The 12,431-nt window shown below is 41.1% G+C and overlaps 1 protein-coding gene across 16 annotated transcripts in view; it reads left to right on the forward strand.

Annotated features, from left to right (window-relative positions):
* COG6 (component of oligomeric golgi complex 6) overlaps window positions 1–12,431 on the forward strand; it is a 288,003-nt gene that overhangs the window by 156,629 nt on the left and 118,943 nt on the right. For all 16 annotated transcript variants that reach the window (XR_012327602.1, XR_012327603.1, XR_012327601.1 and 13 more), the window contains one exon: window positions 11,718–11,858. The gene's annotated coding sequence lies outside the window, so the exon portion shown is untranslated. The remainder of the gene's footprint in view (window positions 1–11,717; window positions 11,859–12,431) is intronic.

The following is a 12,431-nucleotide window of genomic DNA, read 5'->3' on the forward strand; positions in this document are numbered from 1 at the left end:
GGGCTCGAACCCGTGTCCCCTGCATTAGCAGGCAGATTCTCAACCACTGCACCACCAGGGAAGCCCGATTCCAAGTTTTTGACCTGAGTAAGTAGTAGATGGTTGTGCCATTTGCAAAGATGAGAAAGATTAGGAGACAGACTGGTTTAGGAATGGTAATCAAGACTCTGTTCTGGACATTATATATTTACAAAGAGGTATCTAGTAGATAAATGGATGTATTACACACACACACACACACACACACACACACACACACACACACATCTGTTTGTGGTAACAAGCATGTATTAGCTTCTTGTGTCTGCCGTAACTAATTACCACAAACTTGGTGGCTTAAAATATCTATCCTCTCACAGTTCTAGAGGTCAGAAATCCAAATGGTTTCACTAGGTTGGAATCAAGCTGTCATCAGGGCTACACTCCTTCCAGAAGCTCTAGGAGAGACTCTGTTCCTTGCCTCTTCCAGCTTCTGTTGGCCAGCATTCCTTGTCTTGTGGCCACATCACTCTAATCCCTACCTCTCTGGTCACATTGCCTTCTCCTCTTCTGTACTCTAATATTCCTCTGCTTCTCTCCTACAAGGAGACTTGTGGTTGCATAGGGTACACCCAGATAATCCAGGTTAATCTCCCCATCTCAAAATCCTTAATTTAAGTTACATCTACGAAGTTTTTTTTTTTTCCATATTAGGTTACATTTAAAGGTTGTAGGGATTAGAATGTGGATATCTTTGGGGGGGGCATTATTCAGCCTCTCAAAATATATATATTCAGACAAATAGAAAGTCCCTGACTCCAAGAGTAAGGGTATACGCCCTACCTAGCTCAAAGAATTTTCTTTATGGGTGCCCAACAAGGATGTGTCCTCTACCTGTCTTGATGCTCTCTGTGACTCTCAAAGTTCTTGTCCCTGTTTTTTTTTTTTTTATTCCATCTTGTTTGATTTTCCTGCAGTAAATACTTTCTGTTTGAATGAGGTTCATGATCTAATCAACTTTCACTGTTTGTTTACTGCTGTACTCCCACGCCTAGAACAGTTCCTGGCAGTAGGTGCTCAATGAATACTGGTTGATTGAATGAATGAGGAGATGGCACTGAACAAGCAGACATGTACTTGATACTTGAGTTCAGATGACTCTAATTTCATGGGACTTACATCGAGCCAGTGATGCTGGATTTCTGTATTTATAACACTGAGTCAGTGTCTAGCCTTGTGTCTTTGAAGACAGGTGCTAATGGTCTCTGGAACCTGGACACATTATAGCAGTTCATTCAATGCCCAGCAATAGATTAATTTCAGATTCATATTTCCAAGTGAGTGAATCAATTTTGGAATGCACTGAATTACTACTTTCTGTCAGAAATGTTCCTCCAATTCTCACAGCTTTGCAGAATGAGGTTGATGGAGGAGTTTTGGGTCTCAATGAAGAATCAAATGCTGCCTAACCCAGGTTATTCACTCCCTTACTTTCATGGGTTCTTTGATGACCTTTAATCCTTTAGGTCACGTCTTATCCTGGAAGGAGGTATTCTTCTCAAATGCCTCAGCTACATGTGCATTCATGGTGCTAGTAGAGCTTTATACTGTTTGTTTTAATCACACTTTTACAATAACAATAACAAACAAAACTTCATTAAAGGAAAAGAGAGTTACATCTATTGATATGTCATGCTCTGCTATTTTTTGGCCACTATTGAAAACACTCATTTTATAACTAACCTAGCAAGCTATGAGACTAGGGAAGTGGTAAAACAGCTCCTATCACTTTTGTTTAAAATGTAACCTAGAGGAGAAAATTAAAATTCTGGGAAAACACCTAACAAAATAAGGGAAATTAGGCATTCTGGTGCAGAATTAAATTTAACATACATCTCAGAATTTTCAAACTCTGCCTCTTGGAATAAACAATTTAGGCTACCAAAACATGGTGATTGTTTCTGAATTGCTTTCAAACTTGGGGACAGACTTAGGCATCACAGCAGACATATCAATAAATGTGTCTCCACAAAGGGTGTTCGTAAATTGTTTGTTCTTTGAACAAAATGCCAGTGTGTGGTAAGAAGAGAGAATTACGTAGAAAAATATTATGCCACTATGGAAATTGACAATAAACTTGCAGTGTCAGCACCAGGATCTTTTAAAAACACAGAATCTAAAAATAGATGAATAGAAAAAGAAACTGACAAAGTAGCGCCAAGCAAATGTCTTTATATTAAAGGAGGAATAGAACTATGGAAAGAAGGACTTATTTAAATAAGCTGTAAATAAAATGTCTGCATCATTACTTTAAGAGTATCTTCAAGAGCAGAAATATAGTAGTTGTTACTGTCATCATCCACGTTATCATCATTACTATCATCATCATCATCAAAAACCATCAAGAGCATTTTACATCAGTAAAAATGTGGCACCAAAAAACGGGAATTTCATAGTTTTCTAGGAGTTAATATTTTAAAAGTAAATCACCCTGGGGCTTCCCTGGTGGCACAGTGGTTAAGAATCTCCCTGCCAATGCAGGAGACATGGGTTCGAGCCCTGGTCTGGGAAGATCCCACATGCCATGGAGCAAATAAGCCCATGCACCATAACCACTGAGCCTGCACTCTAGAGCCCACGAGCCACAGCTACTGAAGCCCGCTCACCTAGAGCCCATGCTCCACAACAACAGAAGCCACTGCAATGGGAAGCCCACGCACCACAACGAAGAGTAGCCCCAGCTAAAGAAAGCCCGTGTGCAGCAATGAGGAACCAACACAGCCAAAAATAAATAAATAAATTTATAAAAAAAGTAAATCACCCTGAAATGTCTACACAAGTGAAAATCATACTGTTGTCTACTTAAGTATAAGACATGCTGACATAGAAGAGTTATAGAAATTCTCACTTAAAAAGCAAATCTTGTATGGGACTTTTCTGGACTATCTTCTTTATTTTTCTGTTAACCTAAAAGTCTCCTAAGAAAATAAGTGTATTAAAAAAAAAACAATAAACTTTAGGTTCCATTGCACTTTGGAAGTGATTGAAATGTGGTGGAGGTGACACAGTAAACATTGCAGAAGTACATGAAGAAAGACAAGAACTCAAGAAAATCCTTGAGTTCTCATCTGAGCAATTCGTTAAAGCTTTATGGAGAAAAACAGTACTTTCACAGCAGTTTGAAGGATGGAACCGAGATGGTTGGAGAGGAATGAAGTCGTTGTAGCCACATGGTTCAATTTGAAAGAGGGCTCACAGGTAGCTGTGAGGTGCCTGGACATTGGAGCTTCTGCAGGGCTTAGGAAGAAATAATATATATATCTGAGAAGAGAACCCTAAGTAAGGAACCCTGCTTCCTAACAACCAACGCTGACATTTTGGATTTAGTAAATCATAATTTACTTTAGACACTCTGAACTTGTATATTACAATTGATGAAATAAATGGAAATTTATTTATTTCTTAATTACAAGACCGTAATGGGACTTAACATTTCTAATTGCCCTGGTCTTCTGAACAGTTTGACTAGCTTAAAGTGGAGCCTGGTTTTAGAGAGCAGACCAATGTCTGTACTAAATTGTCTGTTTGTGCAACTAGAGGGAGCTAGATGCAGCCGGGACTGTGAAAGAGGACTGAAAAGATTTGCCAGAAGACTGATTATTTGGTTTAGAGGACAGAAGTCTATCTCACACCTTATTTCTATATAAATCCCAGATTAATTAATAATTTCAATGTGAAATGGAAACGACACAAATATTTGAAGTAAAAAATCAATATATAATCTTGGGAGTGCAGAAGCACATTTTTAAGCATACCAAAAGGAAATACAATTTAAAAAACAATCAACAGTTTTTATCATTTTTAGCATGAATAACCTAAGTAACATTTTTAGGCTTAGAGCACTGGAAAAAATATTTGTTGCATACATATCAGATAGAAGATTAAGATCCTTAAAATATAATGAGTCCTTAGAAATCAATGATTAATAAATAAGTGCAACAACAGGAAAATGGGAAAAGACATGAGTAGACACTGCCCAAAGAAGAAATACAGATGGTCAATACATATTTGATACAACGTTCACTTTTACCACAACAGACAGAATTTCAAATTAAGGCAAGAATAAGATACAATCCCCCCTCCATCAATTGGTAAAGATTAAAACTGGTAATACCCAATGTTGGCTAGGGTGCAGGGAAACAAGAAAAAAAATGGTAGCAGAAGTATAGATTTATCCTTCCATAGGAAAATTTGGCAATATTTATTACAAATATTTAATATTTATTAAAAACACTCCCTCTGCCACTGGAATTCCATCTACAGGAATGAGGATGGGGCTTCCCTGGTGGCGCAGTGGTTGAGAGTCTGCCTGCCGATGCAGGGGACGCGGGTTTGTGCCCCGGTCCAGGAAGATCCCACATGCCGCAGAGCGGCTAGGCCCGTGAGCCATGGCCGCTGAACCTGCACGTCCGGAGCCTGTGCTCCACAACGGGAGAGGCCACAGCAGTGAGAGGCCCGCGTACTGCAAACAAAACAAAACAAAAGAATGAGGATGAAGGTATAAGTATATTCATCTCAGGATTTTTATGATCAAAAAAATTGTAACATCTTAGCAGTTACAATCTGAAGAGTTTTCCAACTTTAGGAGAATTGAGAAATGAGTTAAATTACACACCTTACATAGCCATTAAAAATTATATTGTAGAAGAATATTAATTAACATGGGCAAATGATCAGGCTCTGTTTTTTAAAGTCAAAACAGCAGATTTTAAAACTGTGCATTGTATGAGCTTACTGCTGTAGAATAATGTTATGTACACATAGAGAAGATATGGAAGAACAAACAATAATGTGTTAATAAAAACTGTTTTGATGTTAGATTATAGGTAATACTGAGCAGTTGGATTGCAAAGTTCCTTATGCATTGCCCAGCAAAACCTGCTTTTGTCACCTTTAATTTGAATTGGTAATAGAATTTTGAGTCAGTGTTACCTTGTTGACAGACATTGAATACAGGACAAAAGTTAGGCGGGACATCTAGCATGATGGAAAGTGAATGACAAAATGATTTGTTAATGGAATGATTTTAAACCATTCTGTGTGGCTTAAAATGAGGACTTTGGAACAAAGAGGAGAATATGATAAATGTAGCTGGGCCAGTGGCATTCACTACTGGGATTTGGATCAGCTCCTTTGGTAGATTTCTCAGGAATCTGTTTGCATAAAGTCCTGAGCAGCCAACTGGGAGAGAGCACCTCAGGACAAGCTTGCCTCATAGCAAAGCTTCACAGCGAGGTGCTAAGTGGCTCTGTTATCACAGTGCCTTCCACTCACGTGTGTCCCAGTATAATCCTCCAGGATTCCCTGAGTCCCGGGAAGGGGCCTGTTTCAGTTTAAAAACAAAAAACAGAAACACAAAAACAACTTGGGCACACCATCGGGACTCAGTATGCTGCTTTGGTACCATTCTTGTAGAAAGAAACTCCAAAGGAGAGAAAGACGTTCTGCCAAATGGCTCGGCTTGAAGCTTGTGGAATTACACCATCCTCTGCAGAAGCAGCGTGGCTCCCTGAATCATGCCACCCAACCTCACCTCTCAGGTGAACCTCGTCCTGGTGCTTATGCCCTGACAGCTCCAGATCAGTTTTGATCAGCTTTTAGTGGGGAATGCCAAGGAGAGGGAAATTAGAGTCTGGAATACTACTGAGCCCCAAATTATGTTAATATGGAATAGGAATGTCATTTTGGTCCAGTGGGTTTTAAACTTTTCTTTTTAACAGTAAGATACGTTTTTTGTGAATTAAATATTACATGTAATCCAAAATGTAATATTGATAAGGCAGAGCTGATTGACATGGGAATGGGGAGGGGCTAGAAACCCAGCTGTTCCATGTCACCCCCTCGCTAAGCTAGGGGTACTTCCTGGAACCATTAAGGCTGAAAACCACAAATATATCCAACTTCCAGAGATGTGCAATGACTTAGTCAAGATATGCAGCAGCAGGGTGAAGGCTGGAATCCAGGACTATTTACCCTGTGGTGTTTTTCCCACTACATCACTTTCTCTACCACTCCTGTAGCACTTCTGCCCTAGAAATCCTCCACAAACACTAGGTGAAGGATGTGTTAACTAACCTTATTGTGGTAAACATTTAGCAACATCTACGAAGATCAAACCATCACACTGTACACCTTAAACTTACATAATGTTATATGCCAATTACATCTCAATAAAGCCGGGAAAAAAATCAAACAGAAAAAGAAAAGAAAAAAAAAGAAAACTTCTATGGTGACGCTTTTAGAGAAACAGACTAAGTCTTGCAGGTAGAAATGGAGAGGAACAGAGTAGGTGTCACAGGTGGGATGACCCTGGAGAGACATGACAAGCTACAAAAACCCCATGGAAAAGCCACACAGGGCCTCGACACATCTGCCCCTGAGCCCCTAGACAATACAGCCGAAATCTGCTTCGGGCTCTTTCCTGGGGGACGTGAAGGGGCCCTGAGCTGAGTGGGTTCCCCGCAGGCGTTCCCTCCTGCTGTCGTCCTTCAATATGGTTTGAATCTGCTGGCCTCCCAAGGTCACTGTGGGCCCTCTGATGGAGCCTTTGATTTAACATGTAAGGGGATTCCCACTGGCTGATAAAATATTTTTATATTTTATCACTTTCCTGCAGCTAGCGGCTTTTGGCACGCAGGGTGTTTTTATAAATGTTATAAGTAAATATTTTGGGGTCCATCACCGAGATGAGCATGGACCTGCAAGCCTGGGACTGGAAGATATTAGGCTCCACTGGAAAGAAGTGGGAATAGAAAAAGTAAAATATTGAGGACGTGAAAGTACTTGTCAAAGCACTGCAACTCTGCACTGTGGCTCCAACATCCAAAGTTAATAGAATTAGACCAATAAAAGCAAATTGATTTTAAGCAATATATCTAGATATCCAAGGGCTTTAAGTGCTTTTACTTGGATTATGGGCCATTTAGTAGAGGAAGGAGAATAAGTAGGGCTACATTTTCACATTAATGACCATCACTTTTGTTCTCCAGACAGAACCAGACCCTTCAAGACCCTTCCACAAAGCACGGCAGACAGATTCCTAAGATGTCAAGCCACTACTCAGGGTTTCCAGGAGTCATGGGCCACTTTTGGTCCAAATGTCCCTTTGAAAAATACCCCCCAACATAAATAAAGTGTGGGCTATGGTCGTGGTATGCTCCACTGCCCTTTCGAGTAGTAAAGTCTCAATGAGCCGCTCGGAAGCTGAGGTCAGGAAAATTCTCTTTCACACTGGGTGATTCACTATGTAGGAAACTTACTCCTTCCTGGGGAACCGCTAAACCTCAGCAGTGGCTGGGAATCCGGGGAAATCCACACAGAGTGTATTGGTCAGCAGATCCAAAGTGACATCTGCCCCAAGACCCACACGGCATCTTTTCCACTTTTCTCTCAGCTCCCATAGCCCTTGGTGCAGGTCAGAATGAATGGGGGGTGCTCAACAAATACCTTTAACTTGCCTTGTTGATCTCTTTTTGCCCTGTTAGTCTCACCCCACCTACTCTCCCAGTGGTTGGCTGTTTGCCCCATGCTCCCTTGAGTCTAAACTTATTTGAATCCAAATCACTTCACAATTTTTCTAATTACCTCCAGTGCATTTATTCAACACACTCATAAATTTTCTTCCTGTTCAAGGTGCTTTCAACACTATTTACTGTCATCTTCAAATTTAAGAGCTTAGTGTAAACTCAGATAATTAACAAAGTCAGTGCCAGGCATCTAGCAGATAGTCAATAATATGTTGGCAGGAAGGAGGAAAGGAAGAGAGGGAGGGAGGGAAGGATGAAGCGGGGGAGGAATCACCCTGGACCACAGCCCACATTCCTCCAGGGTGATTTTGAAACACCTGGTTAACATCCTGATTGAAGGGTGGGACGCGGTCCAGCATACGTAAGCATCCTTCTCTGGTGCAGTGGAGATAAGATGACAGCAAGGGCATGGCAGGAAGAAAAGTGCAGAAAGGTCAGATAGAGTAAGAGCAGGGCTGAGGAGGCAGGAGAACGCTGCTGAGGATGCAGACCCCGGCCACGGGAGGAGGTCATGGTAAAGATCCTGCCACGTCCCACAGCATCAGTCCCTGTGGTCCTCAGGATCCTCTGTAAACCCTGTTTGAAAAGCATGAGTCTAGATTGGGACATCCTTCAAGTGGGTCCAAATGGACTGAAAACATTTCTGGGGTCTAGGTGTGATGGTATCCTCTATTTCCTGCTTGCCTACCTGTCCTGTCTCTGGAACGTGAGGGAAAGAGCACACAGTACTGGAGCCAGTCTCTGCCTGCACGGCTGAAGAATGTTCTTACCATTCACCCCACCTTTCCACGGATGCTGGCCGTCTTCACCCCCGATGAGAGCTGGCTTCTAGGGGCTGTGAAAGAGAATCACAGAAGGAGATTCGCTGCCCTCTAGAAGCTACCCTAGAAGGTTGTCCTTTTTTGTTTTCTCTGATTGGAGCCTGTAGTACCAACTGACCATTTGGGTTTAGGTCATCCTTGGAGAAGGTCTGGTGGGATTTCAGAACAGGATCTTCTGAAAATATGTGAGGAGGAACCTACTACGGGACACAATTATTTCAGTTGCAGGAAATGAGACTTTATTTACATCCCAGGTAAATTCTTCAAGGTCAGAACATAGCTAGGGAGGGAACAGAGGGGAAAACAGATAGTAATTTTTTAAACTTGGCAAATTGTGGCAAATTAAGGGCAAGATTTACTGTCTAGATATGCAACATAGGTCTTTGATGATAATAGTAATATTGAATGAGATGAAATACTTACTAAGGGCCAGGCTGTGTTAAACTCTTATCTCACTGCTTACAAGAAGCCTATGAATTAGGTTCTCTCATATCTCCATTTTACAGATAAGGAAACTGAGGCTGACAAAATGCGGCAAAGTGCTCAGGGGCACATAGCTGGTATATGGTAGAACCTGAATCGCTGAATTTGTATTTCCAGTTGAAATCCTATTCTCTGCACTTTGGGCCACATGTATATATACACAAGCTGAATAAATCCTGTTGCAAGATTAAAACTGACAATTGCTTTCTCCCCCAGGTTCAAAAGCATTTTCACTACTTGAACCTGCTGTTGCCTACCTCTGGGGCAGGTTTGCTTACCCACTAAATTATACCACCTGGTAAACTGGTGGGATCCCTGTCCCCACCTTCCGGGTCCCCCCCCACCCCCCCCAGGCCCACAGCACAAGCGCGTGTGTACTCACAGGGGTTTGCTCTTTCTGGTAGGTCTGGGACCCTGGACTAAAGATTCCCATTCCTGTTGACTGACTTTATTAGTGCAACTCAAGTTTCTTGGTTTTCTGTTTCTTCCCAAAGATGCTTGAGTGCCTCTGGCCCACTGCTTCTGACCTAATTACTCTTGCCCTGATAGAGTATATCTTGATTATGGGATTCTTGAGCCATCTTCCAATTTGGGTCCACTCTGCTTTTTTGCATTTATGCAGGGAGCTCTTGAAAGGAAGTTTAGGTTTTTGTTCAGCAGTTTTTCTTGTCTTGATCTTATTTCCAGCCTCTGTGCAAACAAGATTACATATAAGACTTCAGCCCTGGATCACTCTGTAGCTAACCGCAGTCCTTCAGCATGTGAAGGCTGTTCTCAGGATCTCAACAACACCTATTCTATGGCTTCTAGAAAAGTTTCATTGAAAAAGAGGCATATTTCCTAAATTCTAGCAGTTGCCATTTCTTAATAGAAGTAATTGGAATGCATAGTCTGTTCCTATGTTGGAAGTTACTGAGAAACCAAAGTCCCCCATAGCAACAGTATTGTTCTGTCCTAGCCCACTGTTCCCACTTTCAAGATATGTTGAAACAATAATAATAATAAAGCTATTTCAAATATGCCAAATCTAAAAAATCTGCACTCCCAGACTCCACTATTGTGACTGTGTTTCTGGTTGATAGTCTATAATCTTATCACTTTTGGCCACACATCCACATACCATCCTGGGTTATTTATGAAGATAAATCCTGTGCTGAGATCAAAATCAACAATCATTTTTTGCTGCATCTAAATTTATTTTTGCTACTTAAAAAATGATTTTGAAAATATTTTCCAGTGGGTTTATTTGTTTTAAAAAGATTTTGGTAAAGAGATTCCTCTGAACAAAAAGTAGCTCTTGGGTTGTCAACTACCAACTGCGACACATTTGGAATATCTTGAATTGTTATCCAGTAACAGACAATTCAGTTTTAAGAGTATTTGTACCCTTGGCTATGTTATTACGTTTTAATGTTTTCGAAGTTTGTCTATCTAAAAATATAACTCCAGTTATTAATTTCTGGCTCACTGAGAGCATGGATTTATTAGCTAACTGAACTGTATGTTACCCATACTTTCTGAGTTTCGATTTCCTCATCTCTGAAGTGGAAAGAGTAACACCCACTTTATAGAATTGCCATGAGATTTCAACGATGTAATCCAGGTAAAATAATGATTTCCCATCACACAGTAAGTGCTCAGTAAAAGGTAGCTTGAAAATAGCATCTAAAGAGTGAAGTTTAAAATGAATAACTGAGGGACTTCCCTAGTGGTCCAGTGGTTAAGACTCCACGCTTCCACTGCAGGGGGCACGGGTTCAATCCCTGGTCTGGGAACTAAGATCCTGCATGCCGCATGGCATGGCCAAAATAAATAAATAAGACAAAATAAAACAAAATAATTGCGTTACAAAATTTGTGCCCACCTTCTATCCCCACAAGCCTGCGTGCTCAGGAAGGTAGTAGCCTCCTTTGACCTCCAACCTTCCCCAGCCTTCGGCTCAGTTCTGACACAGAGCAGTCTCTCAATGGATATTGGTGGAATGAAATTCACCTGAGTATCCACTTGCCATGCCCTCCATTGCATTGATTAGTAGTTGTCTATGTTTATCTTCAGAATCGATTTCTTTTTTCTAAATACATTAAAAAAACTTTAATCTCTGATTTTTAAAGGTACTGTTTTTGTTTCACTCTTCTGTTTAAGAAACTGACATTGAAATTCTAATGCAAATTCAGTACAATGGTGTTAAGAGGCTTATACCTAAAAAGAGTCAGCAGATAAATGATGTAACTGGCTTTTCCAAGGAGAGGTAAATGGAGACAACTTGGGAGAACAGCAGGAATTTGTCATCTGCTTTGGGGCTTGTCTCAAAAACAATCAGCTACAGTCTGGAGAGCTGACCTACAACTGGAAAAATTTGACCTCACATGTGAATGCGTTGGCCACTCTGCTGTGAGAAGACCAATGTCATCAGGGCCATTGCGTGAAAGAGGCAATTCAAAGCACACTGGGCTTGAACATAGAGCTTTTCCTCTATAAGGAATATATTTCCCAACTATTCATCTAATAGACCTTTTCTACTCTTTAACTATATACAAAGAAATGTATGGGCAAATGCTCCAAGCTAATTTATAAATATTTCTGGTGCTACTGCAATATTCTAAACATATTTGGCTCAGATTTAAATGTTAGGTGTGTGTGTGTGTTTAGAGAACTTTATTTCCTAAGACTGTATCAACGTTAGCCTAACAAATATTTCAAACACCCAATATGTGCTAGGAATGGTGCAAAAGGCTAAATGCATGGCACAAAAGAGCAAGAGGAAACGTGCCGAGATGCTAGAATGGAAGATTGGGGCCAGATTGTGTTATGCTATGCTTTTGAATTTGGAACATATTTTATCTTATAGGACAAGGTTGGAACATATGCTTACCTTGAAGGAAAAGCAGTGTCAGTACTGGCTGCCTGGAGAGCTGTGACGGAAACCAGTCTGTGACTGAAAGCTGCAATCATGCCACGGGAGGTGAGAGTGAGGGTGACCGCCCACATGGTAAGTGTTTGTCATTCTTTGTTTTGTGGTCAAAGGCAGCCACTGGAAGTGTCTGGCAAAGGAAATGGGTCTCATCAGGTCTCTGCTTAAGAAGACTGTCAACAGGTCAACAGTGAGGGAGATGAATTAGAGAAGGAGCAATTAACATATTTGATCTCACTTCATAGGCAGCTCTTTTCTAGACACAGGAGACACTAGCTATCTCCCTGGGCACCCATCTTCTCAGTTTATGGGAAGGCAGGTTACTGTGGGACAGGTTACTGCAATGGATGGAGGATTGCTGCCCCACTCTGCCCACCCATGAAAGGAGGGCAATCTTCATTCACTTGTCTTGTGGGAATTGAGCCGGACATCTGTTCACCTCTCAGATTACACGACCAAGTTTCATGTTACACGAGAGACATTCTCTGAACTCCAAGCTGAGTATCGTCCTGATAAATATTACAAACTCATTCAGGAAAGTGAATTCCCATCTTTTCACCCAAAGTAGGCTCCTGAATATGCTGGTATCTGAGTACATTTCACCAAAATGAGAAGCATTTCTCAGAAAGAGAAATTAGCAGCCAACAGTAC

Source organism: Tursiops truncatus, chromosome 18 (assembly GCF_011762595.2).
Source record: "Tursiops truncatus isolate mTurTru1 chromosome 18, mTurTru1.mat.Y, whole genome shotgun sequence".
NCBI classification, from domain to species: domain Eukaryota; kingdom Metazoa; phylum Chordata; class Mammalia; order Artiodactyla; family Delphinidae; genus Tursiops; species Tursiops truncatus.